Genomic DNA, 21,527 nt, shown 5'->3' with positions numbered 1-21,527 from the left:
TCTGTGTTTGGCACGGATAAGCACGAACTTTTGACTTTTGCGTTTTGTTCATCATTATCAGGACGCTGTCACGAGCGCAGGTCCTATTTTGTCCTTGGAAAGCCGTGTGTCGATTTTTTAGGAAGAAGTGAGTTAACGCTAGCTAGCGTTCAAACGAATAGAAAAAAGCGAACGCGTAGTACGAATAAGAGCAAGCTTCCGTGCAAAAAAGCTTTATGGGGCAAAACCGACATACGAAGACGAGTTGAAAGGCATGCAAAGAAAGGAGACATATTGAAGAATTAAGCATACTATGGAACTCAAGCAGTGGTGTCATACTTGTAGGATATCGTTGGGCATTCAATAGAAACTAAATTGGAAAGTGACCTTGTTGAATCGCTTTCATCGGTATTGGACTGAATGCCGTTACAACTGCAACTACTTCGTGGCAGTATGGTGGCAATTGTGTTGTCGAATTAATTGCTTTTTTCCTTATCGAGACCTCTGTCTACCTTGCATTTAAAATAATCAGCATACGAAAATGCCTTCGCATAACTTTGTTATCCTCTACTTGTTGTTAAGACTTTATTATCTTGCCCGTCTGTTTTGATCAACCAATGACAAATAGCTCGCTAAAATCAAATGAGTATAGGGCACTCTTGTATTACTCAGCAATTGTTCGCTTATAGTAGAATAGCAGAGCAAAGCAGAATCCGGTTACTCTAGTTTAAAATGCCATTATGACCGTGTTGCCAGGATCCCTCTTCAGTTGGCTCTGTGTGTTGCTGTGCGGCCTTATTTCTGGCCAAAAAAGTGCAACCAACCCTGGCTTGAGAGCTCTGCGTCGCCAAGAGAAACGGTAGATCCAATGTTTGGCAAACTATACAAGCTGATATTGCGCTTGGATACCTAGGAAAGCACAATACGCTGATCGGGAATAATACTGCAATGTTCTACTGTAAGCAGCTGTCCTTGTGCCAACTACCTTTTGTCGCGGGGCTGTGGCGAACGAGAGAAATCGATCGTGGTAGACGCTTCAGACGAAGACCCCAGAGAAGATTTATGCACTGCACGACTCACTCTGCAAGTGGATGGAAGACTGCTATACTTACGAGACGCGAAGCCAGCAACAATAAAAGGGCTTAGTCACTATACTATTTGCGAATGGCCTTAGCAGCTTGGCTCAGTAATGTTGAAATTAGTTGGAACGCCTGAAAGATGGAGGCGCGAAGAAAGGAAAAAAGAGAAGGTATAAACGTAGGTCTGAGTCATGATGCAGCCGAAGCGAGTTATCTTATTAGAGGAAAAGCTCGGAAGAAAATTGGTTGCATTTATTTTTATTCGGCAGTAAATAGCTGACACAAAATTGAAGCACGATTAATGGCCCGTAGCATACCACAAAAACGTCCCAGATATTTTGCGATCTGTACATCGTTTTGGCCACAATGGAGCAATTCGTATAAACGAGAACTAACACGGGTTGTTGTGTGCATTATATAGAGCGAATACTTGTCGGGCTACTAAGCACTGTTCTTTGTTTACTAATGAGCTTAAGCGCATTGCACTGACTGCATATCCAACAAAACCCATTGACTCATCGAGAAAAGTACCATCGACCAGTAAATTTCTCTACAATAGTTTAGGCTGTGTCTTTTTGCTGCTGCTGGTGGAATGTCTCGTTGAACACAGGACTAGCTAGGCAGAGGGATTGTCTGGAGACAAGCCAACGAAGATTGGTTAGGACTCTCTGCCAGTGTACCGCCTGCTGGAAAAGAAAATGAATGCGGCGAAAGAATCCAGGGATGAGTCAGGCAGCAGCACCGACACGACTAAGTGCGGGGGTGGGCAAAGGGGACGGTAGACGAAAACGGAAATAGTACACTGTTAATCTCCATTAGACAGAAAGCCTCCCTCGATTCCATTTCTCCCGCCGTTGGCTGACCACCATGCACCCCACAAGCTTGCTTCGTCTTCATGACGCACAGCTTTACGGCCCCGTGGGCAGCATCTCAGCTGCCATGAAATACCCAGAGAAAATAGGCTCACTTATGGTAGCGTTCAAAGAAACACACCGCAGTTGGGAAAGCGATGCTGTCGGTAAATTTGCTAAACTTCCTATTTACCTTCTATTTCTAGTCCGTCTACTTACGCCCGTTCCGCCCTAACTGGCGTTCTCCTTACTATCTGTTTAGCATCACAAAGGAATGGTCGGGCGGAGCGACTACGAGCTTCTATGAGACGACGGACGGTTGTGCCAGTACAAGCGACAGGATAAAGGTTTGCGTTACACTGTTCGAGACGATACCAAGGCCATTCTTTCTTTTGCTAGGAACGAAGTGAACCTAGGTCAGCTACTAAACTTTTTCCCTTTCTGCTGCTTGACATTCTATGCGTACTAGGGGCACTGACGAGCAAAGGATATCGAGAGATGGTGGAGCGGCGAGCATTGCTGAAGCAAAGTGACCCCAGTGCGGGGTCAGTGAGGCTCACCGACCACGTCGCTCTGGAATCAATTTCTTATCGAGAATGGATATGGATAACTCGCTTAGAGAACTTGGTTGTTCGATCGAATCCGATGAAACAGAGAATCAGGTGTAGAGAGCATAGCCGCACTCGAAGCAATAAAGACAGCAATTTTAAAGTGACTTGTCGGTACCCACTAAGCATGAATTGGTAAGCGTGTGACCAACTAGGGTACACAGCCGTACGATACCACGATATGGAAGGCCAGAAAAGCGCCGGTTGGTTATCCGTCCTCGACAACGACAGGAACACAGCAATCTTTTTTTGCTGTTCTAATGCTGCTTTTCGTCTTTCTACTCTCGAAAGAGGACACAGAAAGAAAAAACATCGTTCTCTCTTTTGCAAAGAACACAAGGCGGCCGTAGGGCCTGAGTTAGCAACGCGGTGTAGTCACAAAAACGGCAACTAGCTAGCCAGCTAGGCCGACCAAATCTACCTGACGGGGCAGGAGACAGGGCTGCTGTTCGCTCGCCCCTCAACTACCACTACTACTAGCAAAGTCTACAGGGCATCCCCTTTGCCTCCAATAAACCGCGCCGTGGAGATAGGTGTCTTAAGTCTACAAAAGGCCTTCTTTTTTTAGCCGACCAGAGGCTTCCAACAATAGTACGAATTCTCCCTAAAAGCCCCGGACTTACCCATATCTCCCCGGGTAACGCGACTGCTGTTGCTGCTACGACCGCCGCTCTTCTGTTTTTTTATCGGAGTCACTCTACAACGAAGACTACAGCTACCGCGGCCGTTACCTGCTTGCTCCCTTGACCAGCTAACCGTAAATAGTAGTTTTCTTATCTGTTATTTACCGAGCGATGGTCAATCAGCTAGTGGCTGGTTTGGCTTCTATTTCACTAGAAAAACAGTGAACTTAAAGCGCAAACCTTCGGCATGAGTCAAGAATGCTCCGCGTCTTTGGCCTGTTTTGTTCTACTTCTTGTTATTAGCTCCTCTGTTTCGCTTTCGTCGGCCAACCGTTCACAGTCAGTGCCTTTTTGTTTCTCTTTATCTTAATGTGAGGTACGTGGTATTGGTTTCACCTCTTACCATGATCCAGTCCTGCTTTTTGCCGATGAACTCTGGTTTGTCTACACAGGCGAACGAAGCGGTAACGGGACTCATTTTCATTGGAGAAGTGGGTTAGACAAGAACAACCCCAGCATAGACCTTAGCATAGACTGCAGATGGATGAATAGATTAATAGAAATGTGGTCAAAGTAACAAAATCACAAGGTTTGTATAACAGTCATTTATAGGCTAACAGAATTATCATGTCCTATTGAAGTCAATTCGAGTCTACTTGATCGTTGTTTTCTAATTGTTGCGAGTTGGTGAAGCGAGCACACCGATGTCGATATCGAGGCATTTCTGCTCGCTATATATATATATATATATATATACATGGAGATGAAATTTCGTCAAACTCTAACGAGGCAAATGAAGGTTTGAGTACTTTTAGCGATTAGCAGCTATGGGAACTATTTTAGTTTTTTACTGAACATTATCTTAAGGCAACATATAACACTTCGCATACAAAAACGATATAAATGCACCTTGCACTGCAACCAAGTAGATCTTGAAATTACTTAATTTTAGCATTATATAATTAGTTGGTTGTCGAGAATCTTTAGTTTATTATCTAAACAAATTATAGTAATAACAGGGGGCTGTCAGGTAATTGTACAGATTAAATTATCATCATTACTAAATATTATAATATGTAAGTAGAATTAGCAACATTAAGAACTAAAAATTAACCGTTCTAGCGCTTGGTAATAGGCTTGATATATGTTATATATAGTATATATAATAAGTGCATATAGTCTGCAAACTGAATTAGTTACCTAGCCTTTTTGAAAAAATGTCTGCACAATCCAGGCGCAAATTAAATGGATGAGACTGAATCATTCGATGGAAAGCTGAATTCCAATATAGAGAATGGCATTTACCTTCTGATCGGAAATTTACTTTATCCTACAAATATTCATTAATGGTTGCAACATAGGGTCGACTCTGAGCAATGGATGTAGATCAGGTCTGAACTAACATTATGTTTCGACTTGTTAAGTTTTGTTGTTGATCTGTTGCATACTGTTTGTTTGATTTTGAAAATTCTCTAGGATTTCTTTCAAGATAATTGCAATGAACTCAAAGTGTCCCTAATTAACCAGTGCGTTTAAAGTTACCTCATTTGACATCATCATGTGATGTGTAGGGGGCATTATGAATAGCATTAAGCCCCTTAGAAAGGTACTGATGTTTGCATGCATCTGCAACTTGTAAGCTTAGCGCAGATAGTCGAAGTAAGACGTGGCTAAGAACTACGGAGGGATACTAAACGAAGATATTGTTAGAACTAGGAGTCGACGAGAGTCAAGGTAGTCAAAATACGGCCTGGAGGGACAGCTCAATCCCTAGAGATAGCTGCCTGGATCCTTCTCCTCAGCTTCCTAACTGTGGACATCCATTCCCGTGTTCCCTTGGGGTGTTTTGTCAAAGCTGCCGCCATAGCACTTTACTGCCTGTGGAGCCTCTTTCTCCATCGTTATCCGACATACACATCGTCATAACGTCGCACGGTCCTGCTGTTCCACATATAGAGCAAATGCGTCAAGGTACCCAGCCAGCATTACAGGAAATGTTTGTCAAACCAATAATATTATGGATAGGAGGGCCATCATAGAAAATGTAGCCCATTAAAATTATCAAAAGATTTTCTTCCTCTTCTATTGCTATCCCTATTTCTTCGTGTGCTATTGCTTTCGCTTGTCGTCGTCGTCGTCTTCTCAAGTCTCACTCATCTTTGAAAATGTTCGGGCAAAAGCTTCCTAGCCCCTGCGTCTCTCCTTATATCATATGCTGCTTCGCGCCATTCGGTTTTTCTGTGCCTCTATCCGTAGAATCGGCCATTTTCCCTTCGTCCTGGTTCTCATCGCGTTATAGTGTCCTTGTATAGGCCCTTCTATGTCTCCCGTCCGGTTCCTCCGTGTCTCCTGAGACATGCGAGATGGATCATTCATTATTCCACACCTCGCCTCGCCGGCCACTGCGGTTCGCCGCTTGTATCTCTCTCTATTACGTCGACGGGGGAGCCAATGCTGAACGAGGTGCAGGAGTCGAGCCGTGTACCAGATCAGGATGCTCATTTCTGATTTAAGCGTCGAAGGTTGTCCGTGTGGGACGGTGGTAAAGGTTTCGAAAAGCAGTTCCAACAAATTTGAAGTCACCGTTCCGCGGTAAAGAAGCTGTATGGGGCTGTGTGTCTATGTCTGTACGTCGTTTAGATAAGCGTTTGGCCATATGCCAATTAGAAGATTGCGCAAGGCAAAATACATATTCATACTCGAGCATTTATCAGTCTCTCACCCTTCGAGTTACTCAAGAATTCGGATTTAACCGATAAACGTGGACGCTTATGCTTTTATAATATATTCAACGTATATTTGGCATTAACAGGTACTGATCCCAAATATAATAATAGGTAACCAATTTACACGTACTGTAAAATAGCTCTGAATGCAGACATAAAACCATTGAAAATTTTGGAGTTTTCGAGTTTTGTAAACTGTACTACACAGTCAAGTACGATTGCGTATATCAAAATATTGAGAGTCTTTCTAGCTATAATATCTGTACTCAGTAACCGCCTTTCTCAATGAATATACTACGAATTGACTAAACGATGCATTACACTTTTAGAAGGGGCCTTATGTTGAACTTTAAATTATTTTTATGCTCATTGGAACCTGCTATGAATTCGTTGGGTACTGATGCACAACTGTACCTTAAACTAGGGCCCGTTCAGTCCTTTTCGGATTCACTTGAAAAGATATTGACTAGCTGATGAAAGATAGCCCATTGAAATGAGCTCTTGGATGGAATGCTTCTGCTGAAGACTATCAATATTGCTGCAAAACGAAAATGCGCCTTCATTATATCCCTATAAAATAAAAATAATATGTGTCAGCGGATAAAAGCTACACGTTATCTTTGATTAGACAACTTGCGCCGTCAACGTGTGACACTAACCCATTTATCCGTCGTACAGAAAATAACTTATCAATAAGGCTATATGAGAGCAACTGGCCCTTCTACTGGTAGGGTTTTTTTTTGTTATTTCCGAGTAGTGTTTGGCGTTAATAGCTGTTTTTACATGTGAATGTTAAAAAATCCGAAAATCGACGCAGAGCATTTCGGCGTCCGGTTGTTAACTGCCTCAATGGTTTGCATCTAATATTGGGGATGTGTTAGTCTAAATACTGCCTGTAATGAAATTTGCAGAAAGGCTATCTGTAAGGTAAACAAAGCAATAAAATATAACGAAATCCAAATACGACATTTCAGACCGACACCCCGATACGTGTTCAATGTCTTCCGACGCAGAATACCCCGGCAACAGGTTCAGATCTAAGATAACTGTATTTCATTGCTTCTATGCGTGTTCAATCGAATTTTACCAGTCTTTTTAACTTAAAACTAAGTATTATATAGTCAGTTACCATCATCCGAAGCAGGCGGTTATTGCAATGACACTTATGCGCCGTAGTCGTGCGCGAAGTGATGCGTGTTACATAATCCCCTAGCGGCGAACAGCCCTGATTAATGGACTGTCGCTCAAAGTCTGCATGCTCTATGCTGGTGGGTAGCTTAAGCACAACTCATTTCGTTGAGTGGAAGAGGCAACCCTATTTCAGGCTGTTGGTCCCCACTTATGATAACCCTTGGTAAGATGGAATGTTACCCATATATTTATTGTTACCATCAGCCAAGGCTCTAATGAGGCTAGTTTGCACCTGGAAACATATGATACTACATCTAGAAGCCTTAATTGTCACCTGACTAGCTAACTGTCATTCACCACAGACAGAGAAACACCTTTCGTCTCAGTTTTGAATCACTCTTAGGACAGGGCTTTCGAAGAGTGATTTAAACTGCACTGAATAGTTCAGTTTTTATGCTCGCTACGGCCCCAGTCCGTTGTCATCCGGCTTTGAGCAGGGGCAAACGTCTAGAATTCGTACGAGGCCGTGATATTACAACATAGTTACCGAAATACGTAGGAAGGTCTGGTGAAAACTGTAGCTAGGCGCTTTTATCGTATATACAGGCGAAATCCAGCCCGCATATTACCGCATAATAAAATATTAAATAAGTTCTAGCGTACGTGGATTATCGACGCGTCGGCGTTAGTTAGGCCGTTAGGCCGAGCGATGCTAAAAGTCGCTGCTTAAAGTCTCGCTAACGACACATATGTACATACCGAATTTGTACAAACAAACAAACCTCTTCGTGTCCAGAATCGAGTTAGCTCATCACGGGCGATACGATATATCATTATGATTTTAGATTATACTCATATACTTAATATACACAAGTATATTTAGTACGGTGGCTACATAGATCGTTTCATTTGATGTTCACAGCCACCGTTCACCGTTGAAATTAAGCGAGTCCTCGCTATCGGCATAGCATGGCTACGTAGCCTCAGTACATCTGTTTATCTTTTTTATTTATAATCATTCATGAACCGGCCCAGACTGAGCTCTGGTCCAGCCTCATTCGGCCTGCCTATCCTCAGAGACCAATGGCCAACTAACGGCCCAGGACCAGTTTCGTGACGCCCCTACGGCGCAATTTCGCTGACCCGCTACTCGCTTCGTGATCTAAAGGTTGATTTCAGTTGGTTCTTGTTAACAAGCACGATGCTATAGAGTTCCAAGGATGGAACCGATACTGTTGGGACAAGGCGCACGCTAAGGCAACAAGCGATACCAGTCGAATTCAAGCTAATGTAAATGTTATCCGCTCCTATTTTTTCTAAATTTACACGAGGAACAACTCAGTCAGGGCTGCTGCTGGTCCAAGCCTGGGGAAGTGGAATGGGGGCGGTCGCAACGCCTGGTCTGTCTTTAAGCGTGCCTTTGAGGCCTCGCGATGTTCGCTGGCGACCTGACTACATACCATGCTTTTATAGGCCCTTGAACTGACTCGAAAAGTAAAAGCAGCAACTTGCTTGACGGGGTCTACCGATGTTATTTCTGATGTTGCCGTTGTTTGCTGAGGGGTTTAACCCGGGTCGTACAATCCTACCGTCGGTGCACTGCCAACGAGTACCTCGCTCGTTGTAAACGAGGCTATGGAAGTGATGAGAATGTTATCCGTTGCAGTCACTTGCTGTGGCGTCTGCTGCGTAGCGTGTGATCTGCTATTAGCACTAGCGTGCCGGTCTAGGATACAGCGTCTAGGCATAGACGTTCAAGAACCCCAGGGACGCAACCGATACTGTAGGAACAAGGCGTCCACTAAGGCAAGCAGTCAATCAATCGAGAAAGCTGTCTTTAATTCGAAAACAATGGAATGGACATAAACCTGGTCGGTTAAATGTGATCTTTGGCTATATCTGACCTAAACGACAGTTTCTGCAGGAACAAGGTACCATCCAGCTCCAATGTTAACCATAGCAGTCGCGCTAACAATCGCGCATAATTATCATTATAGCCTTACAGCGTGATCCAAATATGCTAATTAGCTCTATAGGTGGTTAACTTTATTGATTTTCGTTCAAGTTGAGCTCACTTTCACATTGATAGAGAATCAAGCTTCAATACCATATCTGGTACCACAGAGACGCGAATATTTTGCCCCATTTATTACTGTCCATAAGCGGCTTTCTGTAGTCCTTTCGCTGTGTCTCCCTCTTCATACTGTATTTCTGTCACATTGCCTGTTAAACGGTTAGATATTAATCGTATGGGCCTACATGCTCTTGTACCGCGAAACAGTGGCACCTACGACGGTGAAGCGTTGTGAATAGCTCTTATACAGAGGGTCTAAAGTTTGAGGTAGGAACAGAACCAGTGTACGAGTTTTGAATAGCTGGACGGGTCGTCGCCATGTCGTACGCGCGGCGTGTTCTGATGCCGCGAAGCTTTGACGAGAAAGAAGGGGCCGCCAAGCAAACACTAAATGAACGCAAGCGGCGTTCCGCGTGTACGACGGCATTTGCAGCGCTGGCATCAGCCGCGGGCAAGTCAGACGAGTACCGCGATTGTGTCCCAGGAAACAGTTAGTGTAAAGGACAGACAGAGAGGTAGTTTGCTTTGCTTTACCAGACGTGTATATATATACGCATACATAGAACTAGAACAGTGTTATGCTTGCTATCCATAACCGTATTTTCCATGCTTGTTTTTATCTCGACGTGACTTCGATCGGCCACAGGCAGATAAAGTACGCATTAGACAGCGAAAGCGATGAGCTGCGATGCTGCTCGTACGAACCCTAGATGAAACAGGGCGTAGGACAGGCAGGCACAACAAACCAACACTAACAATTTGCAGAAGCATAACAAAATGAAGATGGACAAACTAAGCTGAACCAGTGGCTACTAAGCAAGAAGCCAAGTTTCCACGATAGTGTGGTATAAAAGGAGCGAGTATGCGGCTTCGGATAGGTACGGGCTTGTAAAGAAAAACATTTAGCAGGTAATTGATATAGAGAATGGAATAGGCGCGAACTTTTTGTAGGGCAGCGTCGCCAACTTACAAATAAATTCCGCCAAAACAGAAGGACCCGAAGGACAGGAGGTAAAGAACGCAAATGAAAGAAGATTTAAGAGCGTCGCACGTAGTGCGTTATGAGCGTCATGTTTCAACAAAATTAAATGCCAATGTAGTGGCAAAGTCAACATCGATAAAGTAAATACAACGGCTTAATGATTAAATGGATGTCATCTAAGGGTCTCACTGGACGCAGACCAGTTTTTTGATGTGATGCGGACGGCGCCAATGACAAAAGCCTTATGATTAAGTGATTGAATTTTTTCATCGTCGCAGTGCTGGTGATTCTATAAACAAAAATAAAGAAGCTTGCAATAAATGATGTCACTCTGTCTCCAGGGGTTTCTATCGTGCTAGCTTGTTTATTTTGAATTAGTTGTTTCGCAGTGAAAATACCCAACTTGGCACGAAGCTGCACTGTCATTCTCTGTGAATGGCCGAAATTGCCTTTCTGTTTTCCTTGGTTCCCTTTCGCATTTTTTTTTTAGCCGACTTGTCGCCTTCTAGCCTGCAGAACCTTGCCACGTCCTGCTCCGGCCGACCCTGTTGATCGTGCCAAGTGACCTTTGCTCGATAGGGTCATTGCTGTTGAGCTGTTGCGAGTTTTTACATTTGTCCATCGTTCCTACTTCAAAAATGCACTTGCATACCAATATTATGCCATTCTTCAGAGATGATTATGCTAGCGCCAAATCCTAGAGATTGACATTAACCCGTGACAGGGTAGGTCTGTTCCTGATAATCTTAACAATAATTATTATAAGATGAGAGATTATAACTCTCATCTGCAAATAAGACTCTGATCTACATGGACTGGGGGCCATTTGATTGCAACATCCCGAAATATCAACCCCTAAACGCGAAGTGCGGGACAAGAAGGGCGAAATAGCATGCCCATAGTAGTTACGCACTAAATATTATATTAATGGAGTTGTTTTAGCTATTTATTTAATAAATGAGTTTATTTATACTACTCAAAAACCTGGCACAAATGGGTTATCATCCTGACGCTAGGGCTGGTCTTTGTCTTAGTGCCAATTTTTGAGCAAGATTTTACCCCCACCCCTTGATACTATAGTGTACTTTCGGGTCAACCCTACCAAGCTGCTCATTGGGTGGATACACACGTCAGGTATTTACCGACTTAGTTGGCTGCGTGATCAATGTAATCTATGAACAATAGCCTGCTGCTGGCCGCGCAGACGGCTAATGTCGAAACCAGTTTACCGAAAACGGTTTATGCCCTTGTTTCGGTGTAATGTCGACACTGGAAGACTGTTGTCACGTCTGGTGGCGCTGGCAGCGCCCCGGCAGCTGTGACAGCTGTCACTTAGCCACGCAGTCACCCAGTAACTCTGCATATAACGGACTTGATGGATGTATACGCTACGCACGTACATTGTTGAGCTGTGAACAGCTGGCTAAATGCGATGTACATTATTGCCCCTATAGAAGCACCCCTTACAGCCATCATTTGCGTGCATCTAGCTTGCATTCGGAGCGTGAGTGGACGCTAAAGTGAACGCATTCGAAGGTTTCACCGCGCTCGCCATAGTATCTGATTGATGACAAATAATTGAATCAGGTGCTTTTATAAATATAATGCCTTAAGTCTCACCCTGTCTTATGAATATAGAAATTGCACCAACACTGGCCATTGGTCGTTAATTATATTAACGATTTGCACGTCTCATGGTTGACTGATAATAAGTTGTTTAAGCTTTAAAACGTTTGGCCCTTTGTAAGACATAATGGCATACGCGAATTGTCTACAGGATATATCTAAATAATACTGTACATAATTCTTAAAAAGACCTTTTTATTTTTTTCATACGATCATTTTTGTAGGTTTTAGATCAAGTCAACAGCGATTCACTCAAAGTACTGGAAATTTCATATTAGTTACACATATATTCAGATAGAAATTACATACAGATTCAGCTGCCCTAGTTTGTTAGTTTGCATACAAAGTGCACATAATTACCGTTGCAAGTTTTATCGAACCTCTCGTTGTAGCCGATGGGTGAACGTTCAGTGGCGCCCACGTATAACCCGTACGATCTAATGGCAGAATTGTATAAAATGACCACGAACGCAAGCATAAATTGATAGTGCTGTAAGTACATATGGAATAGTCGCATCGCTGCCCCCAGGTCACGCCTGTTTAAATATAACCTTCCTTAAGGTCTTCGTTTAGCGGGTTTTGTTTTTCTTTTATCTGTTCCTCTTCGCCTTCGTACTGCCTGGAGCCTTACACATCTCAGTTCTAATTTCTCTATGCATTCGCGCCTCATCTTAACATTGTAGCTGGACTAATTCGTCGACACACGTTGCACAATTTTGCGTACGTCGTTTGTGGCGGCCACACAACGACGGCGCTCTAGTGGCTAGGAAGATTGCGGCGACGATGGTGGAAACAGTATCAGGTTCAAAGTCAAAGCCTACGAAGTGCCAGCACTTCAAGCTCTAACAGACATAATATATAATTAGACGCAGAGAATACTAGACGAAGAGTAGATGGCCGTTCAAAAGCAGTAATGGCAGCGGCGGACGGTCCCTCAAACGTATGACTGTCTTCTGTATTTATTCGCTCTCCGCTTGCTGCCGCGGCCATTCGGTATCCGCCTACTTCAACCATTCTATAGACAGGACCATAGTTAACAACAGTCAAACGCGGCAAACTGATCCCGAGTATGCTATTACAGATTCCTTCGCTGCTCGTAAATAAACTCTTCGATCCGCGACCAATTTGTAGTGCGTTACTTATAAGTGATAACACCTTCAAGATGCTCCTGCCTCCGAAAAAACATTCTGAGGGTACTTCAACGCATTTACGTGCGTATTCAGCAGCGGTGAAAAAAAGAGCCGCCTGTGGCGTCAGTGATGATTTAAATGATCTGTACAATCACATCAGCGACTGACTCTGATTCCATCAACGACTCACAATGTCTTCCATGTGGAAAAAAACCATAATCTTTATGCTCCGTATTAGAGAATTTACAGCTCCGTGTAATTTGCCTGTAATGTTAGATGAAGGACCATGAGCGGCTTTCATACTTTATCCGTCTTGTCATATTAAAGGGTCTGCGTACCTCCACGTCGCACCCAGCATACCTGAATGATGGCCGAACGGAGAGGATGTTCCTAAGCACAAGCGCTGCACAGATCCATCAAGCTTATTGTAAGACGAGAGTCTATCAGATGCACGCTTTAGTGACGTGCAGGTCGTACCATGTAGACAATAACAACCGTTTGATTTTGAAAGTTTTTACAATCAACACTCTGCTTTTACAATACATTATGGACATTTCAGCCGTCTAGCTTACAGCGTCGGTCTCTCATTGTGCTTTTTTATGCCCTGCTACGTGCGTATCACACAACAAGTTTTACGTAAATCTATATTCAATGAGATAAGCAGATGAAAAGTGATTTTACACCGTTTAATGGTACGAGATTAATCTCTATGAGATTTTCTGTCTCCGCTTTGAAAGAGTGCCCTTTACCGTCCAGCATCATCAGCTGCTATTATCGTTTCTTTTCTCTGTATGCATGTTTCAAGGACTGGGTGCCCGTTTGTACAGCCAGCACAACATAGTCACACCTTCGCATGCAAAAATACCGGGTAATGGGTCCTTATCCAGCTGCAGCTTAGTTTGCCTAGTCCGTTTTTAAGCTTCGTTTCATCTGTGGCTGTGTGCACAAAATATCGAGACGTTCAGTAAATCACCGTGACACTCATCTTCATCACTGCCGTGGCTAAATGGACAGCATTACGAGCTATTTATGTTTATATGTAGTATATAATACAAGGTTGCAATGACGTCAGTCGACTTTGTTTACCATTGGTTGTCTCATAGGCAAGAGACCTGCGCAGTAAAAAAAATAATCTCAGCTCTACGAATGTTCTACTGTTATTGCTCGGGCCGCGACCCGTGCTCACGAGCCTTCAGTCGATATTGTCGACGCGTATTGCATGGGCCACCGTTACATAGGCAGAAGCTTGACAAAAGCTTGACTTGAAGTTACTCTAAATTATTTACGAGGTCGAAGTTAACTTAGTTCAACTCATTCGTGCACCTACCGTGATACCTCACCGACATCGTTCACGTAACAGCAGTCTGCTAGAACTAGACCGACCGAGGAACGTACTGCTAAATGAGACCAAAATTTTGTGCAATACTGCTCGGGAAAAAAACTGATATCGACTTGATTCCTTCAAGGTCTGTTGGCTCACCATCGGGCTAGGTTACATGAAGTTGTTTAGACATTTTGAAGATCCTCATCATTTTTAAGCATCTCTACGATACAGCGTTATTGAAACTCAATTCGCTGATGGAAACTCCGATAAGTGCGCGACAAGGGTAGAGCTGAAGATATGCTGAAATTTAATGTTTAGGTTATACGCCAGTTGAGAATACTATCAAATTAACTGAATGAATTTAATCTCTGCCAGCTAACAGTTCAATATTAAAATTTGGCTTATGAATTTCTATATGCATTTTACTATGAGAATGTATAGATAAAATTTAAAAGTAGCTAGAAATTAGCTAAAAAATAAAAATCCTACTTTTGAGTGGCTTGTTTTGGCAGAGCTACAGAATAGACCTTAGGTCTTTGAGGCCTAAGTGTCCAGCGAGCTAAATGGTTACCTACCGTTATTAATTACGGTGTCATTTTAAGTTGCTCGAATATTAACGCTGATCCTATAAAACAGTCTAAACATTTCATATCTGAAATGGCGCATTATCTAGAACTGGCTATAGTGATTCACTATTTAAAGTGTAAGTAGATCCACCTAAATAGAGTGGATTCATTTAATCCTGAGATGAAATTGCGATAGCGTGCTAGAAACGAAAAGAAGCATTTTAGCAAATGAGTCCGTTCAAATTGTTGAATCACTTACTTTCGGCTCAGAGAAAGATTTACCATCATCTTTTGCTTGGCAACAACTTGCGCAGAGAATCGGGGAACGCGATAACAACAAAAGACAATAATACATCTATCGATCTTAATTGGTCGGGAAGAAAACGTTACCAAAGATCGCGCCTATCAGTAATGGCACGTATTCCACCAATAAAACCATAACAGACGTATGAATTTTACAAATTATTGATATAATGTTGTATGTATTAGTGTCTAACGTTTATCGTAACAGACGTAAGTGTACTTTCCTACTTATTCACACGAGCACGTTCTATGCGACTGTTTCGCCTTCAGGAAATCCTCCTTCTCTAATCTAACACGGAAGGTGGTCCTGCCTCTCTATAATAATATGCCGTCGAATAGTTAGTGAAGGGGTAGACGTTTCTATAAATAAATACGACAGTGCTTGAGCGTACGCCAATGTTTACCAAAAACGGAGACTGTTTCGTTTCTAGCTGTGGCTGGTTTCTGCCAGGCGTTTGATGCCGGTCTTTGTGTACAGATGTGAGCACTAATCATGGCTTATACCTTGTTTAGCCTTCGTTGGATTTCCGCTTGTACCACCTTGGATGAGGGATTTGAAGTGCCTCTGGTACCAAGGTTAGGGTGGGACTAGGAAAGCAGGATTCAATTGAACACCTATGCCTTGCCCACCGTCCCACATGTCGTTTGCCCATTATCGTTGTGAAGGCGTAGTATTGCTTGGCTATCGGGATTCAATACGTTATTCATTAGTCTACTTTTGCCGCTACGAGGAGCACTTTCTGATGGACGCTATTGGTTGATCGTATAAACGATCACTGGAACTTTTTCCATAATAAATTTTCATCATTAATGCTAACTTATATTACTTATGATAACAAGTCGTAAAGCATAGTTGAGAGGCAAATCTAATCACTAAAAAGATTAGTGTGACCATGCTATCTCCGGTCGCATATAAATAACGCGTTTTTCGTGATATAATTGTGTTTGCTTTGCGAAAATCGGGATCGGGACACTGACTGTACATTTAGATTTGGCAGTAGTCTGAGTAAACAAGTCCAAAACAACCATATTGAGATCGTATATTTCGAGTAGGTACGGTACTTGAAGACTTTATGGGGACGTCGAAATTGCGTTCAAAACAGAATTACCGCGCTAAGAGAGTTTTGTGGAAAGGGCTATTGAGAGCACCCTAGAGTCAATAACACAGAGGAAAACCTACAGTGTATATAGCCTACTGCTAAGTTTAATTTTTATTCTTTACTTGAAAATGTATAAAACTTTGAAAGTTCCAAATTATATGACGGTTCCGTGCAGACTATCATGGGAAGTGTCAATATAAGTATATCAAACGCTAAAGGAGTTTGAGAAAAAAACTTAGAAAAGCTTAGAGCTTTTTGTGTAAAAGGCTGCAATACGTGCTATCGTAGAAACTACAAAGTCAGCTTTTCTTTAAATTCAGCTTAAAAGAAGTTCAGATGAAAAAACAAATTACTTTATTCACCATTCTTCATAAAAAAACGGTAAGTTTTCTCAACTTCAATGTAGCTTTATATAGGGGCATTAACTGTTTTGCATTTACAGACAGTTGGCGAACAACATATCCGTACTCATCATCAAAGAATCAGCAATATTTGCCTTGCCGCAAAAAGGTTGTCTATAGTGTATGTATCAGACACTCATAATGAAGACGCTGTGCTCATAATACCCTCCGACTTAGACGAACAAGCGCAATTGCGATCTAATGATGTGGATGAAGTTAGGGGGGGGGAGGGTGGGGGAATAGGAGATAGGGTACTGGGGAATAGGAATAGGGTACTGACCCGTACAGGCAAACGAAGTCGGGCGCATTGATAAGGACGATATAAAGACGCCTCGTACGCTAGTAAATGTCTCTTGACTTGTCATGCAGGGCAATAGAATAAACAACGCGCAAGCCTTACGATTCTCTTCTACTCTTTCGCACCCTTCTACTGCGCTAAACTTTGCAGGACGTATTAACCTCGTTCCTGTCCTTTCGCATTTTTTTGGAAAGCTATTGCCTTTGAGGTAGCTGAGGAAGACTCCCATTCCGTTGTTCCCCAAGCAATTCGAGAATTGTTAAGCGTACAACGTAAAGCAGATTGGTGTAACGAGCATAACTGTGATGGGTACTCAGAGCGCATGAAGAGTTCAACTAGAAGTCCATATATGCTCGTCCTCAGAGTGTTCAAGGAGGCTACAGTTGCGTGTTACTAAACAGTCCCATTGTAACATTAGCCAGATAGTCTTTTGTGCGTATGTACTTGTTGCCCCCAGGCGAATTTCTGACTACTATATCCATTAAGCTAATCTTTGGTGCACAAGTGCATCTGCTAGTGCAGTGGTGACGGCGAAAGATTATGAACAGGCAACTGCGACTTGTAAGTCGTTGAGGCGTTAGCACAGCTTCTTCATAATAATCTTCAGCAGAAAGAAATATAATTTTAAAATACTTAGGTCTCTCAGCCCTGCTGGCGACGTTGTTACGCGAAGAACTATTTTACTGTCCTTACGAGCGGTGCCTTAGGACTGGCGCCGAGTAATCTAGGTCGAGCATATGTTATGTGAGTTATATCAGGTTACCCGATGGAAAAAGGCAATCTTATAACTCTCCAATGTCCAATGTTTTTAAAAAATGGCTTCGTTAGTAAGCGGACGAGTCGCGGCGGCCTAGCTTGAAGGTTACCCTCCCGAGAAATTACTCGATGTATATGCTGTGATGCAATTAATTGTGACTGGAAAAACAATATCCAATGTTCTTTATCTAACCAGGAAACCTCGTGCACATTTTAATAAGTATACGTAATCGACTGAACTTTAAAATGGCACAGTATAAAACAACTTAATTTACATATGACCGCTTTTTGCTCAAAGAAAGTTTTTTCTTTTACATTACAAACTGTTTTACTTACGTTATGCGAGACTTGTCATTAGTGAAAATTACCTCTCTCCAAAACAAGAGTCACTTCTAATATACACGGGTCTCCTATTGTCTTTTATGCAGTCGCTTCTCGAAGAATTATGGTGCATTTTTATTTAACAAAATATTCCTGAATATGGCTGCTGTATCGCCTGCTCAAAGACTGCGTTTATAGCCTGACAATATTGAGAAACTTTTCCCGATATAGGCACAAGTCGTACTAGGTTCTTTCGTACTAATTAAACTATCATACACACTGTGTTGTGTTTATTCAGCGCTATAGAACCTGTACGATGACCTGCTTAGCAGAACTATCGAGGTTACCTTCGCTTATCGCGCTATTCCTCTTGACCGCAGTTCACGCTAAAGCTGAAAGCTCCCTACGTATTTACGCAGTACTGATCGCCTCTAATAAGCAGCTATCGTTAAGTCATCGTAAAGGGGGCTATTCAAAGTCGTGCGAAGAACAAGAAGTGCCGTAATGATGCAGAAACTGTAACGTGATGCTACCTGATGCCGATGGTGGTCTTCCGAGATCTCAGCAAGCAAAAGGTTTTCCTAGCGGCTTGTTTTAAGCATGGTGCATTCAAGTGGTGCCTCCGATGTCCATTCTCTTCGCTGAAGCTTTTTGACAGCTCCTCAAGGGTAAAGTTGGAAACGCAGACAAAAAAGAATGAGGATGGCGGAGGCAAGCTAGGTACAAAGCAAGCTGGCTGCGGGCTGCAATGAGGGATAAACGAAAGCAATAAGTTCTTATTGAATATGATTATTGGCTATAGGGAGACACCTGCGACAACAGCAAAAGCGCGAAAGGACGCGTCGATGATGATGAGTAGAGGTGGCAGGATGTACTCCTTGTGACCGAGTCCTCGTTCGTTTTCAGGCTACTGCGGCTAGGAAATGGCTAGGTGTCGGGGAAATAGAAGCATCTGAGAAGCGGAAGACGGAGGCTTGCTCTGTTAGTCCCAGGCAGGCGGATAGTTACAGGGGCAATAGAGGCTCTAGGCATCGAGTCTAGACAGCACACAAGAAGAAACACAGAGTCAAGCAGTAATAGCAAATATGCAGCGTGGCCCTTCTTCAAGCTCCCACCCTGCTGTACTTACCACCTCTTTTGCTCGTTTCCTTCCTCTCGCTTTCTCCATGGACCCAAGTTAACTTCCCAGCTCGGAAAGGCTTTCACGGCTGCTACTGTCGAAGCTGGTTTAGCGTCACCAGCCAACTAACCAACGAAGCTTATACGAAACGCAGCTAGTGTAAATCAGCCAATTGGGAAAAACTGGTCATAGTGGCAGTGGAGATGCTGATGGCAGCAGTAACAGCAGACGATGGCGACATTGACGTGATACTGCTAGCAGTACTACGGGAATGGTGGAACTGGTATGGTATTGAAGAATGGAAATGGAGACGAAGGAAAGACCAAACGCACACACGGAGCCTGTAAGCATACGTAGAGCAGAAAGGAGATGTATGACTATTGAGGTCTTGCCATGAGCATGCGTACGGATAGCAGAAGAACGGCAGTGGCGGACTGGTTTAATGCACAGACTGAGAAAGCGAGGATAGAGACGATGACGAATAGGGCAAGCAAGAGGTCATATGGTGCTCTTTTGGTCTCTACGTGTTATGACAATCTATACTCAGTTACGCTCCGCTTCTGTACGGTCTGCTCCCCTGTCAATTCTCTCATGTAATGTTTTCTCACTTTTGACGACTAAGCAACTGCCCTGGACGGTATTGGCATATGAGTCGTGCTACCAGTGGTAGCATGACTTGAATGATTGAAATGACAGAGGAAGTAAGAAGCCGCGTTTGTTCAGGTGTGTAAGAAATGAATTAGTAAAAACGTCAACTCTCAGTAGCGAAATATCGTCGCTTGGCAACGAAAGACGTCGCACTGGCACATGGACAAAGTAATTAATTTTCAGAAACGAAAACCCAACGATGTCTGGGATTCACAGGCACGATGGTTGCGGTTGCTGAGCTCTGAAAATGCAACTATCGTCTCAGTATGTCTTCTATCTGAGGAAAATAAAGACCAGCTTCGTTTCCTGTTATTAAATCTATTTTTATTTAACAGGAACAACAGTTTACGACAGTTTCACTAAATAATACTATTTTTATTGATCACAGAGAAATGTAGTGTCACAAGCCCGTGCCATAGTTTCTTTAGGTCGCTCACTCCGTCGTTTGAAATAACCCTTCGTTTGCGAAATGACGGAAAATTCTGGGGTAAGTAATTCCATTTTCTAATTCATTCCGCAAGGGTACAGCAACTCTATACTCTCCCGGTGACAAAGAAAAAAAGGGATGTTTTTGATACGTTTAGGTTGCTTTTCCGAAAACCCGTCCGTCGCTTTCCGTCCAACGACCTAGGAATGCAATAAAACCCACCAATCATTTAACGGGGCTTCGCGCTCCGTTATAGGATCTGTACTTGTGTGTGTATGTTTGCCTGTGTGACTATTCGATTAGAAGCCGCCCCACCTTCTTGTCCGGGCTTTACCGATGCGGTTGACCCAACTTATCCTAACTTCACCCACGAGACGGACGTAGCATTATGAAAGAGTGGAGCGGAGCGGAGCGGGCGAAAAATAGGACGATAGTCGGAGCGCCTTTCTGGGTCTACCTCATCTTTGGAACTGGGGTCTATTTAAAAAAGAAATTCGATTACAGTCGTGGCTCGGCATTAGTTTTCCCTTTCGGCGCCCCGTTCACTTGAAGCAGGTGTCTAGGTTAGCGAGCCACCATTCGTTATAGCGTCATAATCTACAAAAGTGACTACTTACTTATTTAATACAAGTTCTAATTAGCTTTTGCCACTACTTTAATTGCTTTTGCGCGCAAGCACCTATGGTGGAGTATATCTGAACGCAAATTGAATAGAGATCACATTTAACAAAAATCATGTTAAAACCAGATCGGCACTATAGATAGAGTGCACCGTAGCGACGAACTCTGTTATACTATAGTTACTAAAATTAATTTCAATCAGTCATTTTTATTTCTACTTTAATTGTTATCGCGAAATTATTTATAGCTTCACAATAAATAGATAGTAGTGCTAAGCCGGCATGTCACTTCACTTAATTTTGTTTTTTTTTTTCTAAACTTGCTCACTCTATACAACCGTATTCGATATTTTTTAATACATGGAATCAATACTTTGTTCATGATGATATATATATTTGCAGTTCGCCCATGACTAGCTAAGGGTGTGTGCGGCACGTTATTGGTGATACGGATTTGCTTGGTAAAAAGGGGGTCAGCAGGAAGCCACCAGTTAGTCGAAACTGTCGTTTACCCGACCTGTTGAGGCGTTAAGCGAGGCCGAACGAAAAGCTGGGGAATAACGCTACCCAAGCAAAAATGCAGAGTAAGGGAGGAAAAAACGTAGTGACTCACTAGGGGAACCATGGATTGCCACATTCACTTGTCAGACCAGCATATGCTGCCCGGGAGCACCAGCGATGTTCAGTGGCATAGTGCCTCTTCAAGCGCGGACAGATGCAGAAAGGTCATATGAAATATCGGTCTGTCATATTCTTATAGCTTGCTTGTCATTACCTTCACTTCTTTGCAGGTGACTCAACGTTTAAAACCAGTTGAACAAGTCGCGTATCGCA

At 43.0% G+C, this 21,527-nt stretch overlaps 1 long non-coding RNA gene across 1 annotated transcript; it reads left to right on the top strand.

The window, feature by feature from the left end:
* Positions 1–13,357: 13,357 nt before the first annotated feature.
* Positions 13,358–19,297, top strand: LOC147752391 (uncharacterized). The gene is made up of 2 exons (XR_015314175.1): positions 13,358–13,420; positions 18,785–19,297. It is a non-coding gene; the product is annotated as an uncharacterized LOC147752391 (long non-coding RNA).
* Positions 19,298–21,527: the final 2,230 nt, after the last annotated feature.

The sequence above is a fragment of the Varroa jacobsoni genome, unplaced genomic scaffold (assembly GCF_002532875.2).
Source record: "Varroa jacobsoni isolate VJ856 unplaced genomic scaffold, vjacob_1.0 scaffold_1280, whole genome shotgun sequence".
NCBI lineage: Eukaryota > Metazoa > Arthropoda > Arachnida > Mesostigmata > Varroidae > Varroa > Varroa jacobsoni.
The sequence above is the reverse complement of the archived record's forward strand: the minus strand, read 5'-3'. Positions and strand labels throughout refer to the sequence as shown.